Here is a 19,888-nt window from a genome sequence, read left to right on the forward strand (position 1 = left end):
CTAATTTGTGCTGTTAGAGCGGATAAGTTTTTTTTTTTTTTTTTGAGGTCACAAATTCTACATATCCATTGTTTGCTTGCTAATAGTTAATAGAAACTCTTGAAAATGCTATGCCTCTTAGCATTGTTAATATCATATTTGTACTCTTTTCAACCATGCTGGTCTTTTCAATGGTTGCCAGAAACAGTTGACTGATGACTATTATATGTTTCTCCTCATCCTTTCTTTTGGAGATATAGGTTACCTACAAAGACCAGAAACTAATTTAGTCATTGTAAAATCAATTTCTTCACAACTTGCTGCTACCATCTTCCCTAGAAAAAAGATTTAAATGCAACTTGGATACTGGTTTGAAATCTTGAAGATACTAAACGAACTTGTATCATTAAATATCAACTCAAAGTACCTCATGATGGAAATTTTCCTTAATGGGCAGATGTTTCTGTCATGTGGAGGGCTGATTTGATCTTTCACACCGTTGGATATCTATAGGGCATCCTCCTAATAGGCCACGTGCCAAAAATATTGGCTCATCTCATAGCATCTTGTATCAATACATAGAAGCTTTATTGGTCCAATACTTATCGAGATTGTCCATATCGATATGATACATAACTGATACATAAAAAAATTACGGTACCGATACAGTGCTGATCATGGTTTTAGTAGTCGGTATCGGTATTGGTATCGGTATTTCCCAATCTGGATCAGTCCATATCGGACAGATTTACCCCTGTTTCTTTTGAAAATTTGAATTTTTTTTTTTACATTTTTACCCTTGTCCGTACCGATCCACTGATACAAGATCGGCCAGGAATCGATATCAGCATCGGTCTCTACCGATACCGATACGAATCGGCCCATCCAGCCGACCAATACTGATTCCTCAAACCATGGTACTGATACAAGCCAATATGGTACCGCTACAGTACCGATACAGCACCGATGCACTCGGCACATGCTGCTAAAACTCAAAAATCTCTTTTCTTAAAAGAAAACTTCTTCCTACTTTGAATTTTTCGCCAAAACCGAAGTTGACTCCATCTATACTAAAAAACGACTTAAGATGGGTGACTAAACAAGTAAAAATTTGCATTAAAGCTCATCAAAGTGGAGATCAAACATCAACACAGTGGGTTGAAGTAAATTAAATTTTTTTTTTTGGAATTTTGGTGTTTTCTTGCTTGTTATCTTGAATGATTAATGATCCATAATGTATAATTATGTTCGTTGCCAAGTACTTATTATTAATGGTTGTATACTACTTTAGGTTTGTTTAGTATTTTACTAGTAGAGTTGTAGTGTGGTTAATGTGTATATGCTTATTGTGTGATTAATACTTAATAGTTTGTTTATACTCAAGGTTTAAAGTATCGGTATTGGGTATTGTATCAGAAGGGTGATTTTAAGAGATGTATCGTACATTACAGATATGCACAGAATTGGTCAAGCTACTCATGGAAATACACTTTTGGAACAAAAAAACAATATAAATAAGCATTATATAACATGTATCATGCATAAACACTAAAATGGAGAAAAACTTATAACCAGACAAGTGCATTAAATTGAAATTGTTATAAAGGATGAGGTTTCTTACATGTAGTAATAGTCTATTGCCATGAAGAGTTTTAGTGTAATTCTAGATTAGTAGGAGACCAACTAGAACCAATAACCAGGATTTGCTAGGGATTAGGGAAATCGGCTAGGTTAAAATATGAGAAATTGCAAAATTAAGGTTAGGGGTTGATGGGACCTAGGGTTAGATGTTAGGGTTTCAGTTAGAAGAGTGTGGATAATATGGGAGAGAAGAGATGCTGAAAGTTTTTGTTAAATCAGATGACTAAATCTGAAATTATTGAGGAATCTTAGTAGAAATAGGATTGAGGGGTAAAAGGGTAATTTCAGACAATCGGCTGGGTGGATGGTAATTAAATTTGGATCGAGTCTCTCTTAGGGTTTGAGGAAGATTCGATCAAAATTTCAGCAGGTTCTAACGGTTAGATTTGGCTGGGCAGAATTCTCACAAAAATCACTTTGCTTGTGACCTTCTTGTACAGAAGAAGAATAATTGCAGAATTTCAATTTCAGATTTACTTGTTGTTTGAAAATATCTTGAACCTTGCTGAGAAATTCTGGCAACTTTATGTTTTTTCAAGAGATCAACTATGGCAGAATTGAAACTTGAATGGAGCTTGATTGGAGATCGATGGAGTGGGTTGGGGAAGGGGATGGCTATCTCAGCTCACCCTGGGCATCTCACACAGGTGTTCTCAGGATTTTTAACAAAGGCTAATGCCAATATTTCATTAATCAAATTCGTGTACAATGCTGGCCTCCCTTACAAACTTATATAGAAGACTCAAAAATAGACTTAGACACTAAAAAGGAAAGGCCTAACCTTATCCTTAACTAATAAGGTAACCTAAATTGACTAAGAAAGTGAAATAATAAAGAAAACAAACTCAAAATAGGACTCTAACTATACTAAGAAAGTAAATCCCGTTTCTTATTTTCTACCCATATTTTAGGCCCATTAAATTGGCCAATTAGAAAACAAACCCATGGCATCAAAAGCCCAACACATATATTACCCAACTCAAAGCTTATTTCCACTAAAATAAGCCTTAAGTGACTTATTTACATCAAGTTTGATGCATCAACTAACTTAGTTTTACCTAAATCTATCGATTTATAGCAAAAAATAGGATTAAAAACCATGATTTAAACACAAAGATCAAGTTTTTTCAGAAAACTTACCTTTTTTTTTGTTTTTTGTGAAATCTCCTTCAATCTCTAATCTCAACTTGCTGGATGATGCAAAGGAGGATGTTGTAGAACTCCTTGATCCATTTTTTATTGTAGGTTTAGAAGCCCCAACTCCAAAAGTGTGAAAAAACTTGGTTAAATGCATGATTTCAGACTCTCGGCGTCTCAGTTGAGAGTTTACCTTCTTTTTTCCTCCAGAATGTGTGTTGTATTGAGTTGGTGACTCAAAATGGCTTTTTTTTTTTATGATTTGTATTGACGGTATCGATGGTATCAGTATGTATCGAGTCGTATCGGTCGATACATATCCATATACCGATACATATTAAAGCACCCACAGAACCCTCACCGGATGTATCAATACGTGTTGGTCGTATCATATTGTATTGGCCGATACATTTCGATACCATCTAAGACAGTCCATTTTTAAAAAAAAGAGACGTATAAGTATGCATCGTACGGTACCGGCCGATATCGATAAGTATCAGCCGATACGATACAATACGGACCGATACTTTAAAACCCTATTTACACTTACATATTGCTTGCTTGGTTTGGACTTTTAGGGGTTACTTTTGGTTAATATCCGAATATGCAAATAAAATTTTCCTTTTCAAATCTTCTTACTTATCAGTAGTTTTGACATTGCACTTGTTAATGAAGAGCTGAATCGCATAGATATTGTGAAGAAAGAGATATCCTTATGGTGGTTGGTATCATTATTTATGGTGCATAATGAATTAAAACACTTGGTTTGCATGTATCATAAGCATATCCATGTGTATCAAAACATATCTAGTGTCTCTCTGATTGTCTTCGAGACATCTCTTAAAACCAACTTTTTGATATGCTGCTCGATACCAGTACTTGATACCTTGGCTCATCTTTTGTGTGTGGTCCACATTCTATTGTGAATCTTCCCCTCTGTTTTTTTTTTCCCTTAAACCATCAGACTTCGCAGCCACTTTTCAAACCTTTGTTTTGGCATATATTGAAATACGATTGCGGTAAATTTGACGTATGAGTATGGAGCGATGTGGAAACAAAAGGCCTTAATTGTCAATTTTAGGTATGATGAAGCAAAACAGAAAGTGGAAGAGAAATGGCAATGATATCTCCACAATTCTTTAATATAAGAACCAAGACCCATAGTTCGAGAACTTGCGAGATCTCGCCAAGTTTCTCGGTATTCCAAAATCCCGAGACGAGACAGAGGTCGAGAGAAAAAAGTCCAATATCTTGCCGAGATCTTGGCGAGATATCGGATCTCGGATATGGTTTCGGTTTCGACCCATTTTTTTAACCCACCTACCTCTATTTTATCCACCTAACTCCACAGTGGGCGAGTTCTGTCCAGAAACCTCAAAATACCTCTCTTCTAGTCTTCTTCTCCCAAAACCTCTCTTTCACTTGATTTTTTTGATGGATTGCAAGCTTTCAAGGGTGATTCAGCTGCCAAACCGAAGATTCAACTCCACTTTTGCAAGATTCATCAAGTATTTGAAGGATTTTTGAAAGGTAAGCTATTTTTCCCCAAATCTATTTTTTTCAAAAAAAATTGTTGAAACCTTTGTAGAATCATGTCATTTTAAGTTATGTTACAGAACTTTGGCCGATCTATCACTTGATAGAGTTCAATTTTTTTTTTTCTGTTATTAATTTTTGAGCAAATTACTTAGACCTCCCCTGACCTTTCTGACAATTCAGTGACAACTACTCAGACCTCCCTTACTTTTCAAACTGGGCTTCACTTAGCCCCAGTCCGTTAGTTTTTTAACGATAGGTAACGGATAAATGTGAAAAAACTAAAAAAAATGCTAATTATAACTTTTTTGCCTATAGGAAGTTACCCTATTGCCCTTACACTCTTTCCCTGTCTTCTTCCTCTTCTTCTTCTTCTTCTTCTTCCTCCTGCAAATCCACTTGCTCCCACCCCTCTGCAACCTCATCCATGCAGATCGCAATCCCCACTCTTCCACTTGAGAAACATATTAAATTTTTCTATCTCTCTACCATTGCCCTTAATGAATAGGTAAGTCAAATCCCATCGTCATCTTCTAACTCCCAAAATCTCTCAACTCAACCCTAACCTGCAAATAGAAAGGATTTATCTAAAAAAAAAATCTGTTGCATCGCAGGAAAGGATTTTTCCTGCAAACCCATCTGGATTATCAGCAATGGAACTGAAACAAGTTATAAGCTTTTCCGGCCAGAGATGGAGCATTGATCCAAGCTATCGTTGAGAAATGAGATCCTCCAATGAGTTCCATAGTCGCGAGCAAGAAGGCACCAAAACTGTAGGATCCAATATATAATTAAACCCCAAGCCTGAGTATAAGTAATTAACCAAAGGAAGAAGAAATCATCACAGAATGACACTGATCTAATTAAGAGTACCGCAACCAGTGAACAAAAAACAATTCTGAAGATAAAACACCCACATTTTGGGTGATATCAAATTACTTTCAATTTGAGGGGCAGGTTGCCACCAAAATCAGATCAAAGGACCCTCCAAAGGGCTATAATAAAACCCTGGTAGGACAGCTGAATCTGATGGACAGATTCAGATTAATTGCAGAAGGAAAATATGAAGAAAAATATCCAAAAACAGGGTACCACCGGTGGAGATTCTTCAATGAGACAAATTAACTCAGATCAGTCTTCAACCAAGGATCGAGTGTTCATACCTGAATGCCCAAAACAGTCCTAAATTTTAATTAACAGTAGCAGCCAGATTGAGAGCACCAAGGAAAATAAAATGAATCGACAACCAAGATATTAGCAGTACCACCAGATCAAAGTTACAAAAAAAATTAATGTAGATAACCAAATAACTCCATGGTCTTCAAGTAGATAATAGCATTACCGAGGAAAACCTACAAAGTTACAAAAAAAATTGATGTGAGGACTTAAGTGTCTCTGTCTGGAAACATGATTTTGATTGTTCATTTTGCTTTCATTTGTTAGTGATCTCGGATTTGGGTTCAGTTAAGGTTTTCTCTAGTGATCTGGGAGTGAAATTTGATGAGATCGTGGGTTTGTTGCCCTAGAATTGTTCTGCAAGTGATCTAATTCGCTCTAAGGCAACAAGGGAACCTCTTGCTTGGACAAAGGCTTGCACTGCATAAGCTGAGAAATCTACTCATCAATGTGGCCATGAGAGTTCAAAGGGACGGAATCCACACTCATCTTCTTTTTCTCTATTCATGGGAACCTCCCCTGCCCTGAAGGGCATCTGAAGCTGTGGAAGCGAAACGAGAAGGATGAGGAGGTGGGTTTTGGAGAGAAGAGTGCTGTTGCATCTCATCTGGGTTCAAGGTTTGCAGGAGGAAAAAGAAGAAGAGGAAGAAGAAAGGGAAAAGGTGTGTTGTTGTTGTGTTTTGTAAGTAAGGGCATTTTGGTCAGATCAGGTTAATTATTAACACCGTTAACGGCCTGGTGCTAAGTGAAGCCTAGTTTAAAAAGTAAGGGAGGTCGAGTAGTTGTCAGAAGGGCAGGGGTGGTTCACTGAATTGTCAGAAAGGTCAGGGGAGGTCTAAGTAATTTGCTCTTAATTTTTTTATTATATTTTCTGCAAAAAAAAAAAAAAAAAATTTTTTTTGAAAAAAGAAATTGAAAAAAAATAGGATGAATACTTATTGTTTGGATGTGATTTTCATATATGTTGGACAACTTTGGATGCTCTACAATCTCATGGAGTCTTTTTTTTTTTCCACCCATTAAAAAAAATATTTTATTTTCCAAAATTAATAAAAAGATTATTAAAATGTTTAAAAAATATATAAAATTAAGGAAAAATACCTGTTTTTGTTGGAAAATTATGCACAACATATGTACATAATGTCCAACTTCAAATGGTGTCAAATACATCATTATGTTATAATATTTTATACTTTAAGGTATAATTATTTTTAATAAATATTCTAAATATTATTTTTAATTAAGAAATAAATACTAGGGTTAGGGAATAAATAAGCGATAGCTATTTGATTGTTCTAGTAGCTTGACATTATGTTTAATAGTTATGAATACAATACTTTAAATCTTTAATACATTACTTTAAGTCTGTAATAGTTACTAATACATGTTTTTTTATGTAACAGTGTAAAAAATAAGACATTTCTTACACAATGGGGGATGTAGCATGGTTACATGGAGTCTCGATGTCCGAGGATAAAAAGAAGTCGAAGTGTAACTGTTGTGGAATGATTCTAAATTCTGGAGGAGTAACTAGGTTAAAGCAACATTTGTGACAGAATTAGCAAAGAGAGAGATGAGCGGATGAAGAAACGAGATGCTCCGGCAGCCTGAGTTGCATCTCCGACGATGCCTTCCCCCCCTCCAGTAGCCCTGTTTGCCGCCCCCCTTCGCCCTGCAAATACTGATACCCTACCCACCGCAATGTCTCCCCCCCCTCACAACCGTACCCCTCCTCTAAGTACTTCACCAAACTGTGACGCTCCATCCTCTGCTTCACCCACTGCAAAAACCATTAACCCTGCTTCAAATTCCCCTTCCTGGAGTTCTCTTTTATCCAGCAATTCTTCCAACCCCATTGACAGGCACTCCCTCCATTTTGTCCCTCCCTCCATCGTCGACAACACCAAAATTGGCTTTTGTCCTAAAGGCCTGCTCGATGTCGAAATCACCAAATGGCAAAGCTGTCTCGTTGGGCACTTCCTTGGCCCACGACCTCCTTTCCATGTTGTTAAAGCCTCCCTACTAAAGCAGTGGCGAGCTGTTGGGGCTGTATTCACTTATCTCCTCGCTAGTGGCATTTTCATATTTAGGTTCTCTGACGATGCCGATAGATCTAGTGCCTTGGAGAGTGGTCCTTGGTTGATTGGCAAGAAGCCGATATTCCTCCGACAATGGGACCATCACTCTTCCCTCTGCAAGATCGATCTCAAGTCCATCCCCATCTGGGTCAACTTGCTAGGCCTCCCTCTCCACTACTGGTGCGCTTCAGGCCTCAGTATTGTGGGTTCAACAATCGGCAATCCTCTCTTCTCAGATGAGCGAACCAAGAAGATGGACCGACTCTCATTTGCACGCATTTGCGTTGAAGTCTCTGCTGAAGTGCCCCCTCCGGAGTTCGTCACCATCCAGGAAGAAGACGGTTATGCTTTCACACAGCGAGTCTCATATGAATGGCTGCCACTTTATTGCTCTGAATGCAAATCCTTCGGCCATCCTGCGAAGCAGTGCCTGCCTCTCAGCTCCCCTACTCCATTCCCATCGCCAACCGCTGCTGGCCCTCTCACTGAAACAGTAATAGTGGATCACTGCCAGCGTCTTCATGCTTCTACTGTCATCACTGCTTCCTCGCAGCCAGTATCGGAGATGAAAGAGTGTATGACTGAAGATGCTGAAGACTCGACTGCAACCCCAACTGGAGGAGAGGATGTCGCCTTGTCTCTGACCTCGCTTCAAGCGCTTGCGAAGCCTGTCCTGCAGACCGAATCGTCTCTGCAACCTTCTCGTGGCCGGAAAAAGATCAGGAACCATCGCCGGAGAAGAAGCCCTGAATCTGACAAGGTTCCCAACCTTCGTGCTGTTTCCGATGTCCACCAACCTCGCGATTCAACAGGGGTTGACCATAACAGGTTTGCCGTACTACTGTCCTTGGATCCCGACACTGAAGGTGACGTTGCAGCCTCGATTGCTCCTCATGAGCTCTGCGAGTCCGGCTTGCAGCTTTCCCCTGCACCCCCTCTTTTGCCTTCGCCCAGCTCTCCTCCCTCTTTTGGCAACCCAAACAAGGCTTTTCCCACTGCCACCCACTGCCTTTCACCATTTCTCTCTAATCCCCCTGTCCCCTTTAAAGATCACCTTTCCACCAAACCACCACCACGTGACCACTTCCCTTTAGCCCCTCTTAACCTCCATATTCCACCGTTTGTCCCTACTAAAGAGAACACCCCTTTTGTCCCTTCTGGGCCGACCTACCAACCCGTCCCCTCAACCCACTGACCTCAAATCAGTCACCCAGCCCATATACCCATACTCCTAGCCCATTCACCCGTACACCTAGCCCATGCTCTATTAGACCCACCCCATTCACCCGTAGACCCCAGGCCGAAACTTTTTAGCGTGGATACCGTGGTTGGATCCTCCCCTTCTCGTGGTCTCCCAACCACTTTGATCCCTCCCCCCACTTCTTCTCCCTTGGTTTGTTTCCCACCTCTGTGTGAGTACCGCTTGAGGCCCCGCAGTGTCCCCCTGGGTTCTCGGGTCAGTTCCACCAATGGTTGGTTGCCCCCTCCCCACCTTTGCTCATGATCCCTTGGACCATTTGGAATGTCCGTGGCCTTAATGCCCCGGCTAAACAGGCTGAAATTCGTGCCCGCATTAAATCCTCCAAATCCTCTCTTTGCTGCCTCCTTGAAACGAAGGTTCTCGAGCCCAACTCCTCAGGCATTGCTCATTCTATAGCCCCCTCCTGGTCCCTCCTTTCCAACTACACCCACTCTCCAAATGGCCGTATCTGGGTTCTCTGGGACCCCTCCAAATTGCACCTGCTGGTTTCCTCTGCCTCCCCACAATATCTCCACCTCAGCATCTCCGATCACCTTCATAACCATCTTTTCTATTTCACCTTCGTGTATGCTTTCAACAGGCCTCTGGATCGGCTCCTACTCTGGGACGACATCCACACCATCTCCCACTCCGTTGGTTCTGCCCCTTGGGGCATGGGAGGCGACTTCAATGTCGTTTGTTATAGCCATGAAAAGCTAGGTGGTTCCCCCATCGACCACCAAGCGGTTGATGCCTTCAACTCTTGTCTTGAGGATGTCGGTCTTAACGACCTCCGTTGGTCGGGTGTTGAATTTTCTTGGCACAATAAGTGCTCTGGCACTGACAGAGTAGCTTGCAAGCTAGACCGTGTTCTCGTTAACGACTCTTGGCTCTCATCCCTTCCATCTTCCTACGCTGTTTTTGACCTTCCAGGCCTCTCCGACCATTCCCCCATCTCCCTCTTTGTCCTTCCTTACCTCTCCTTTGGTCCTAAGCCCTTTAAGTTCTTCGACATGTGGTCTTCCCATGCTGATTTCCTTCCTCTGGTTCAGACTGCTTGGGATATCCCACTTCAATCCTTCTCCTCCCCGCTCCTTGCCTTCTCAAAAAAGCTCAAAAATGTCAAATCTGCCCTCAAATCTTGGAACTCTTCCACCTTTGGAAATATTGCTTCTCGTGTCTCCTCCTGTCGTGACACGCTTTCCTCCATCCAGTACCGTCTTCAGACTGATCCCCTTAACCCCTCTCTCGCTAAGGAGGAATCCCTTGCTGTCTCTGAGTTCGCCTCCTCTCTCTCTCTGCAGGAGAGCTTCCTGAAGCCAAAATCCCGGATTAAATGGCTCAAGCTTGGTGATTCCAACTCTGCTTTCTTTCACCATTCCCTCAAAGCTAAATCCAACTCCAATTCCATTCTTTCCCTCACCTCCTCCGATGGCTCGGTTCTCTCCTCTGTCGATGCCATCAAATCAGAAGCTGTGTCCTACTTCACTGGTATATTTTGCCCTCCCCCCTCCTCCCAACCCATCATTCCTGAGGGCCTGATCAACAAATTCGTTCCTGCCAAGCTCTTCAACTCCCTCTGTTCTATCCCCTCTGACTCTGAGATTGTCTCTGCTGTTCATTCCAATAAGGCCAGCAAAGCCCCCGGCCCTGATGGTTTCAGTATGGGATTTTTCTCCACTTGTTGGGACATCATAGGAACTGATCTTATCTGTGCCATCAAGAGCTTCTTCTTCAACCCCCATCAGATCCTTAACATCAACCACACCTTTCTTTGCCTCATCCCAAAATCCTCTGGTGCCTCCTCCATGGCTGATTTTAGACCCATCTCCCTTTGCAACCTTCTCTATAAGTTCATTGCCAAAATTCTTGCCAACCGCCTTCAACTTGTCATTGACTCCCTTGTCAGTCCCAACCAGTCCGCCTTCATCTCTGGGAGAAGCATCTCGGACAACATCATCCTGTGTCAGGAAATTGTTCGAGGCTTTCACCGGAAATCCTCTTCCCCTTCTGCCCTGTTGAAGATTGACATTCACAAGGCCTTCGACTCCATTCGCTGGGACTTCATCACCCAAGTCCTTCTTAAGATGTCCTTTCCCCCCTCCTTTGTCAGATGGATCCGCTTCTGCATTTCCACCCCTCGTTTCTCTGTTCTTCTCAACTGCAGCCCTGCGGGTTACTTCCCCTCCTCCACTAGCATCCGCCAGGGATGCCCCCCCTCCCCCTTCCTCTTCTGTCTTTCCCCGGAGGTCCTCTCTCGTATTCAGTCCAAAACGGACCTCCACCTCATCTCCCCCATCCCTAAGTGCAAACCCACCAACCTGACCCATCTTGCTTTTGCGGATGACCTAATGATCTTCTCCAAGGCCATTCCCTCCTCCATCAAGCACATTATGTCCTCCCTTCACCTTTTTCAGGATCTCTCTGGTCTTCGCATTAACCTTCTCAAATCCCAAATCTTCGTTACTGGGGCTTCTGACCCGACCAAAACAGCCCTCTCCTCCATCACTGGCTTCCCCATTGCCACCTTACCTGTCCGTTACCTTGGCCTGCCCCTCATACCTGCCAGACTTACTACCCATCACTATAACCCCATCCTTGACCTTCTCCGTAAGAGACTTCAGCTTTGGAAAGCCAAGCTTTTATCCTATGCAGGTCGCCTCGAGCTCATCAGATCGGTTCTCCAGTCTTGCTATATCTATTGGAGCGGTGTTTTTGGCCTCCCCAAGGCTACTATTAAAGCTGCCGAGTCCATTATGCGTGCTTTCCTTTGGAAAGGGGTGGACTCTGCCAGGTTCCTCCACCCCAAGAGCTGGTCCTCTATTTGTCTTCCCAGAGCCGAAGGAGGTCTGGGTCTCAGAAGGATTAAAGATGTCAATCTAGCTGGTTCCATCAAGTTGGTTTGGAAGCTTCTCTCCAACAAGTCTAGTATTTGGACTTCTTGGGTGTATGCGGGGCTTCTTCGTAGAGACTCTATTTGGACTGTCAGCTCTAGCCTTGACTCTTCCTGGATTTGGCGTAGAATTCTCCAAGTGAGGCACATCGCCAAGGTTGCTATTTCTTGCAGGATAGACAATGGGCTGCAGACCTATCTTTAGCCTAACAATTGGCATCCTTCAGGTGTCCTGGCATCTATAGTCAGCCCCCGTGCCATCTATGATTCCGGCTTGGACAGACTCACCCGTGTAGCCTCCATCATCACCAATGGCTCTTGGTCCCCTCCCACCTCTCCCCCCCCCTTGCCGACCTCTGGAGTTCCCTCCCCCCTATTCCCCCTGGTCATAGAGGCAGAGGGGACACCATTTTATGGCTTCCCTCCACCACGGGCACATTCAGCTCCCACTCCGCTTGGGATATGGTTAGACATAGAGGGACCCCCTGTCCTTGGCAAAAAGTGGTTTGGTACAAAGGCCACATCCCTAGGCAGAGCTTCACTACTTGGCGAGCCCTAGCAAACTGTCTCCCAACTCAGGCCTTCCTCATCCACCGCCACATGCAAGTCTCTCCTAGATGCTGTCTTTGTTGGAATGGCCATGAAGACATAGATCATCTTTTCTTCACTTGCCCCTTTGCTGCCTCCATCTGGAATCGGGTTCTTCGCCACTGCTGGCCTGCTCGTAGAAGACCTTTTCTGCTCTCTCGGGAATGGGTTTGGATTCATATGACTTTTGGTGGAAACTCGATTTGTGATACAGGAAAGCTTGCCTTTTGTGCTACTATTTCCCACATTTGGATGGAGCGAAACCTTAGAAGATGGACGTCCAACTCCCGCTCTCAAGACAAGATTTGGAAGGCCATCTTCTTTGATGTTTCATCTAAAGCTAACTCCCTCCCCCTTACTAGTATGATAGATACCCCAAGGAACAAACTTTTTGTTGTCTCCTGGGGTCTCCCTTCCACTATTTTGCGCCCTACTTAGCTTCGGGCTTCTTGGCCTTCGGGCTTGTTTATCCCTTCCCCCCTTTTTCCTTGCAATTAAATTATTATTCATCCAAAAAAAAAAGAAGCAACATTTGTCTGGTACAGGTAAGGACGTTGCCTCATGCCGAAATGTTCCGAGCCAAGTGAAACTGGCTATGCCACAAAACTTGAGAGGAGTACGAACAAAGAATGATGAGAGGGAAAGACAACAAATAGCTTTTGATGAGGCAGTTCTAGAGAGGCCTGGTGTAGAGATCCGTGGAGGAGATGATGTTGAATATAGGCTTACACCTGGTGAGTTCGAATCAGAGGCTGAATGGAGAATTTATCAGCAGACTTTGGCAAAGAGTAGACAAAGCTTGCATTATGAGAATGTGAGAAGATATGAGCAAGCAAGAGGAGCTGGTGGATCTGGCTCAGTTGCACCAGTGCAAGAAGTTGAGAGGAGTAGAAGCACTGACACAAGAGAAACCCTACGACCCCCAGCCCGACTACGAGCACATTCCCCAGATCCCATTTTTGAGCAGGATCCATCTACATTTAGGCAACAAGATGCCTACCAGCCAACCATCCCGTAAGTGTTTGGTGGTAAATAAGAGGAAGCACGGAAAGCCTTAAGCAAATTCATATTATACAATGGCATTCAGCTAATGTAGCACAAGGAATATACTATAATACATTCCTTGACGCTGCAGGGAGGGCTGGCCCAGGATGGAAGGGGCCTTCACCGCATGAGTTATATAATGTATATTTGCCTCAAGAGGTAGAGGAGCTGAAAGGGTACATTAAGGGTCTGAAGCCAAGGTGGGACACATATGGGGTTACCCTTATGGCTGATGGTTGGATTAGACTTACTAGACAGTCCATTATCAATTTCATGGTGAGTTGCAATGGGAAGACATTATTCTTGAAATCTGTCGATGCATCGAAGCATGTAAAGGATGCATCATACTTGTATAAGCTACTGAAGCAAGTGGTGGAAGAAGATATAGGAGCAAAGAACATTCTAACTTTAAAAAGGCTGGAGAGAAGTTGATGAATAAGAAGAGTAAGAGGATCCATCTCTTTTGGACTCCATGTGTAGCACATTCAATTGATTTAATACTGAAGGACATGGGAAAAAAGCTTTGGTGGCAGGTGTGGTCAATAGGGCAAGGCAAGTGACCAACTTTGTATATAACCATGGTTATGCTTTAGCCATGATGAGGGAAAAATGCAAGGGGGATTTAGTGAGGCCCGATGTCACTCAATTTGCCACCAATTACATTGCATTGAAGAGCTTTCAGACGAAGGTGATAGGTTTGAGGTCTATGTTTGCAAGTGAACAGTGGTTTGGTTGGCATTGTTCTAATTTAGAAGAAGGGAGGGCAACACAACAGACCATTGCAAGTCACCAATTCTGGAAGGATTTGCATAAAGTTGTTGCCATATTAGAGCCAATGGTGGCAGTACTAAGGATGGTTGGTACGGAGAAGAAGCCTACCTTGCCCCACATATATGCTGCCCTGGAGAAGATGAAGGAAATGGTCAGAGTTGCGTTACCCCGAAGTGCTAGGTCATACATTAACATCATTGATGAGCGGTGGGAGAAGCACTTGAGTCATCCATTGTATAAAGCTGGTGAGTTCAACACTTCAACATACTTTACACTTTATATGAGTTTTTACATTTACATATTCAAAACTCAAAAGCATTAAGTCACTAACAAGTTATATTTTTCCCCTTTACTAGCATACTATTTGAATCCAAAGTACCAGTACTCGCCTGATCTTGGGCTAGACACAGATTTGTTAGTGGCAATTCAAACTGTTATTGAGAAGTTGGAGCCCAATGCCAAGACACAAGCTGACTGCAATGACGAGGTGAGAGTATGGGACTTTGGTAGTAAGTAAAGGAATGTAATTACTAAATAGCAAATACTAATGCCTCTAACAATGTTCGAAATTTAAAATGAAAATAGATTAAATTCTTCAGAGAGGCCTCAGCAAGTTTCAGTCGAAAAGCTGCAGTGGAGGGTAGACAAAAGTCAGACCCTGGTAGGTGGCATGACATTACATTTATGAATTATAATTTTATCCCTTTAAAATGCAGTCGACTGGTGGGTGCTTTATGGTACAAGTTCACTCAACCTGAGGAAGATAGCAGTGAAAGTGCTCTCACAAACTTGTTCATCCTCTGGGTGCGAGCGCAACTGGAGTACATTCGCATTGATACACTCAAAGAGGCGGAACAGATTGGGTAGTCAACGACTGGAGCAGCTGGTGTATGCGCATTACAATATGAGACTAAGGATGAGGCACATACATGAAGAATTTGGCACCAATGACAAAGATCCCATCGAACTAGCCAACATATTCCAGGAGGACTCTGATGATGATGAGGATCCCCTATTCCAGTGGGTGAGGGATCGTGGTTCACCAGATATAGATGAGCCTGGAGGTAGGCCCGACTCCACCATTGCGTTTCGTAGCTGGTACAGATGTTGAGGACTATATGTCGCAAGAGGGGCATGCACATTTAGAGTCACCGAGACCTTTTGAGGTTGCAATAGGAACTGCTCCTGATGATGATGATGATGATGATGATGATGCTGATGATGGTGATGGTGATGACCCTGTTGCTGGTGGTGATGGTGGTGGTGGCTTGCGGAGTGGTGGTTATTATGATGATCGTCATGACGGGATGTGCGAGCAGTACCAACAAATGTGGGAACACAGGCGGACCCTGTGCGTTACACAGGTGAGTCTCAGTTTACACATGCCAAACAAGATCAAGACCATGGTAGCCACACTAAAACGTACAAGAGACGGACGGGTCGCAAACACAACAAACCTCAGCATGATGACACGAGTATGAACACCATGCTAGCAAGTTGCGGAAGCATAAGTATGGATACTGGTAGTGAGCATCAGTCGTGGCATTCATCTCAGCCTCATCATCACTATGATTATGGCCAGGAGAGCACCGGTTCTGAATATAGTGCTTATGGTCAGTTTGGCCCGTCAACACGAGTTTGACAATCAAAGCATTGGGTCGGGTATTGGGTCCATATTCCCAGATCCATATATGCCTCAATATGACAGTAGCAGAAGCAGTGGATCTCACACTTCATGGCAACCGTCTCACGCCACATGGCAACAGCCATACCCTAGGATGGGGGCCTTGCTATATGTGGATAACAACTATTATATGAATGCTGTGGAGCACTATATGCAACAGTGCAACAACAATATGTCATGGGAAGACTATGTGGAACAAGTGGGGAATGAATACGTGATTCAATCTCATTTTATGTGATGATAGTTGTAACATTGTTAAACGTAAACAATTTGATGTATCACTTTAACATTTCTGATGCTTATTAAGTTGTTTTACTATTAATTGAATGTTTTGCTAGCTTTCTATTACTAAATTATGCCATTAATGTATAGAGTAGGGTATTTTAGTACGTCGTTGTCTACCAACTTAGGGTCCGATGCAAAAGTCCTATTTGGACTTTGTTTTTGCAAAATTTGATAATGCCATTTTGTTTAAATGGCCTAAAATAGGCTGAATACCAACTTTCAGACCCAAAATAGGTCTAAAACCCATCGAGATGGGGTTTCGAGTCTGAAAAAAAATAATGCATCAACTCGCCGAGATCTCGGCTAGATCTCGACTCGTCTCGGTTTTTTAAGGGGTCGAAATACCTCCAAGACCCAAGTTTTCGAACCTTGCCAAAACTTGTTGATGGGTTTTCTCGGTCACCTAAGGAATTAGGGTTAGAAAACCTCTGGTAAAACCAGAATCACTTGAATAAGGAACTATCCAGTTCTGGATAAATTTCAATAACTCAGTTAAGACAATTCTGATCAACCTGAATTCTGCACAGTTGGATTTGAATCTGATGGCCAGATCCTCAGATATGAAGGAATTCCGCTGAGATTAGGACTCTTTAAAACCCAGAAAAACTGAAATCGATATCTGGAAATTAAGGTTCAGAAACTGAAACAATTAATGTCTGATTTACTGAATGAGCAGCAAACAGAATCTATATCAGGAACTAGATTTCTGATCCAGAAAATCAGATCAGAAAAGTGATATTTTGAAGTATTAGACTTGAGGTAGGATTCTGAAATTTGATTGAAAAACTCAGAATAAAAGAGAATCTGAATTCAACAAACAGTTTGATAAATCGATGGTAAGTTCTGGCTGAACTTCAGTAATCAAATCACTAAATTGATATGAATTCAAAACTAAATCTGGAACTAGAAATTGCTCAAATCGGGACTTCGGTAATCAAATCACTAAATTGAGATGAATTCAAAGCTAAATCTGAAACTAGAAATTGCTCAAATCGCAGGGTATGAATTAGAAGTTCTGACCTGATATGCAATTGGAATAGAAGAGAAGACAGAAGGAAAGATGGGAGAATGACAGTCAATCAGGAATCCATCTGATTTACCTGCTGAATCCACAGTAGCACCACACCTGAAACCACAGATGCTCCTCCTGAAACAACAGAAGAACAAGTCTGACCAGGAAAGGGAAAAGAAACAAAAGTTTAAATAGTCTAAAATTCTCCAATTGTGGCTGTAATGGAGAGTCCTATCCTGATTCAAAATTCAAATAACTTAAAAGGGTAAAATACACTTAAGGTGCCCAATCTTTGTTAAAAGGATTTTTGAGGTACCCATTCTTTCAAAAAGGACGATTTGGGTGCCTTATTGGTTTAGTCATATTCCAAATTAAATATATTTCCAAATTTACCCCTCTCAATTCCACTTCCAACTATCACCTTCCTTTTCTTTTCCAACCCTAACCCCAATTATCACCAATGCCGTTCATCCCCTGCAACCCCACCCCACCATACCATGCTCCCTGCCCCCTGCCCATCCCTTCCCTGCGCCAACACCCCCCCACCTGTCCAACAGCCACAAATACTCTATATTTCCAGTCTCAGGGAAGCATCTGGAAATCAATGGAGTTGGAAAGACGAAGAGATAGCAAAGAATAATTACCAGTGGTGGGGTGGGGTTGCAGGGGAGGGCAAGGCAGGGTTGCAGGGGATGAACGGTGTTGGTGATAATTGGGGTTAGGGTTGGAAAAGGAAAGAAAGGTGATGGTTGGGAGTGGGATTGAAAGGGGTAAATTTGGAAATATATTTAATTTGGAGTATGACTAAACCAATAAGGCACCCAAATCGTCCTTTTTGAAAGAATGGATACCTCAAAAATCCTTTTAACAAAGATTGGGCACCTCAGGTGTATTTTACCCAACTTAAAATTAAAAAAAAACCCAAAACAGTAAAGGAAACTCCTCCAATCAATTGCTTTATTGGAGGCGACCTAATGCAACAAAATCTCGGACTAACGGAAATCAACTTAAAACAGGGCTGGATTCATAGACACCTAATCCAGCATAACACTAAACATTAAATAACAGTAAAATAAAGAAAATAAAACTCCAGAAACAGCCCCATGATTATGTTGTTTAAGGAGAACCAGAACTCCTAAAGGCCAGAAAAAACCAGAAAACTGGTTCAAAATTGGACCAGATGGAACCGCACACTATTCTGAACTGTTTCCTTCTATTTATTCTGCTGTAATGGCCAAAATTTTGCAAAAAACTTGTTTTACTCCACTTTAGGTTTGTAAGTTTATTGAGTTTCTTCCGAGAGCTCTGTCCTGGGTAATTTCAGTAAATTGGCCATTTTTTATGAAGTCCTTACTATATCAAATAGAAGAGCTAAGAAAATGAAATGGTTCCATGGGCAGCTTACAATGTCCTTATTTGGCTTTGTTGTAGTTTATGATCAAGGTTTTAAGTATCGGTCCGTATCGTATTGTATCGGTTGATACGTATCAGTATCGGTAGGTATCGATATGATACTAACCGATACATCTCTTTTTTTTTTTATAAAATGAAAGTGTATTGAGTGTATCGTATTGTATTGATGATACATGTCGATACGATACAATTCGCTCTATACATATCGGTACGTACTTCATTTACCGATTTTTTTTTGGATTTAAAACATATCGATATGTATCAATATGAATTGATATGTATTGGCTGATACATATTCAAATGTATCGATACATATCGATACAAACCACTTAAACTTCACATTTTTGCCAAAAACACGACCCAGAACCTGCAGAGGAGGAAAAAAGCTATTCCAGCCACTTGGACAACCTTGAAAATTGGATTTGAACTCGATTTTTCACACAAATCAACTTAGGGCTTCCATTCAAGAGTGGAAAATGATTCAATCTGTGGAAAAACACCGTCATTTGCATCATCCAAGAAGTTAAAATCGAAGATTGAAAGGGATTTCATAGGGAAAGGTATGTTTTTTTCCCAAAGACTTGATTTTTTTTTCTTCAAATCTTGCCTTTTAGTTCTGTTTTATTGCTATAAATCCATGCATTTAGGTTCAACTAATCTATTAGATGTATGCATGATGAACATTTGCAAGGATTTGAACTCAAATCCATGATTTTTCACCCAAAAACGAAAATGTCTTCCATAAGTGACTCTACATGTAAGGAATCTCATCTTTTATAACAATTTCAATTTAACGCACTTGTTTGGTTATACATTATTCTCCATTTTAGTGTTTATGCATGATATATGTTATATATTGCTTGTTTATATTGTTTTTTGTGTCCAAAAGTGTATTTCCATGTGTATTTTGATCATTTTCATGCATTTCTGCACCGTTCGATAATATCTCCGATACGATACGATACGATACGTCTCTTAAAATCACCCAACCGATGCGATACCCAATACCAAGACTTTAAACCTTGTTTATGATAGTGGTGTACATCCCAGTATTACACCAGCAAAATTATTGAATATTTGAATGTGATTTTTTTTAAAGCACGCAAAATGTGGCTGTGTCCCAACCCTCAACACAACTAGACTTCATCCCTACTGATTGTGGTTGGCTTTTGTAATCCTATTTTTCCATTCCACTCATTATGGCTGTACAGTACATAATTCCAATTTATACTTCGTTCTTCATTCAACTCACTATGGCTGTACAGTGCATATATCAACTTATACTTTGTTGAGGCTGCTGTTCATAGGCTGGCCTCCAAGGATCGAGATCTTGGTTCCAGATCTAGTTTTGGTCAGGCCTGAATTGAGATGTGTCGGATCTCGTTTCTAGGTTCTGGCACTGGGTTTTGAT

At 41.7% G+C, this 19,888-nt stretch overlaps 1 protein-coding gene and 1 long non-coding RNA gene across 2 annotated transcripts in view; one reads left to right on the forward strand and one right to left on the reverse strand.

The window, feature by feature from the left end:
* Nucleotides 1–19,888, forward strand: part of LOC122657751 — a 39,912-nt gene that overhangs the window by 5,742 nt on the left and 14,282 nt on the right. The gene's annotated exons all lie outside the window — the stretch shown is intronic.
* Nucleotides 5,868–19,719, reverse strand: LOC122657759. Its single transcript, XR_006332350.1, has 3 exons — nt 19,709–19,719; nt 8,317–8,323; nt 5,868–5,967 (listed from the first exon to the last, which is right to left on the reverse strand). It is a non-coding gene; the product is annotated as an uncharacterized LOC122657759 (long non-coding RNA).

This window comes from Telopea speciosissima, chromosome 1, assembly GCF_018873765.1.
Source record: "Telopea speciosissima isolate NSW1024214 ecotype Mountain lineage chromosome 1, Tspe_v1, whole genome shotgun sequence".
Classification (NCBI taxonomy): Eukaryota; Viridiplantae; Streptophyta; class Magnoliopsida; order Proteales; family Proteaceae; genus Telopea; species Telopea speciosissima.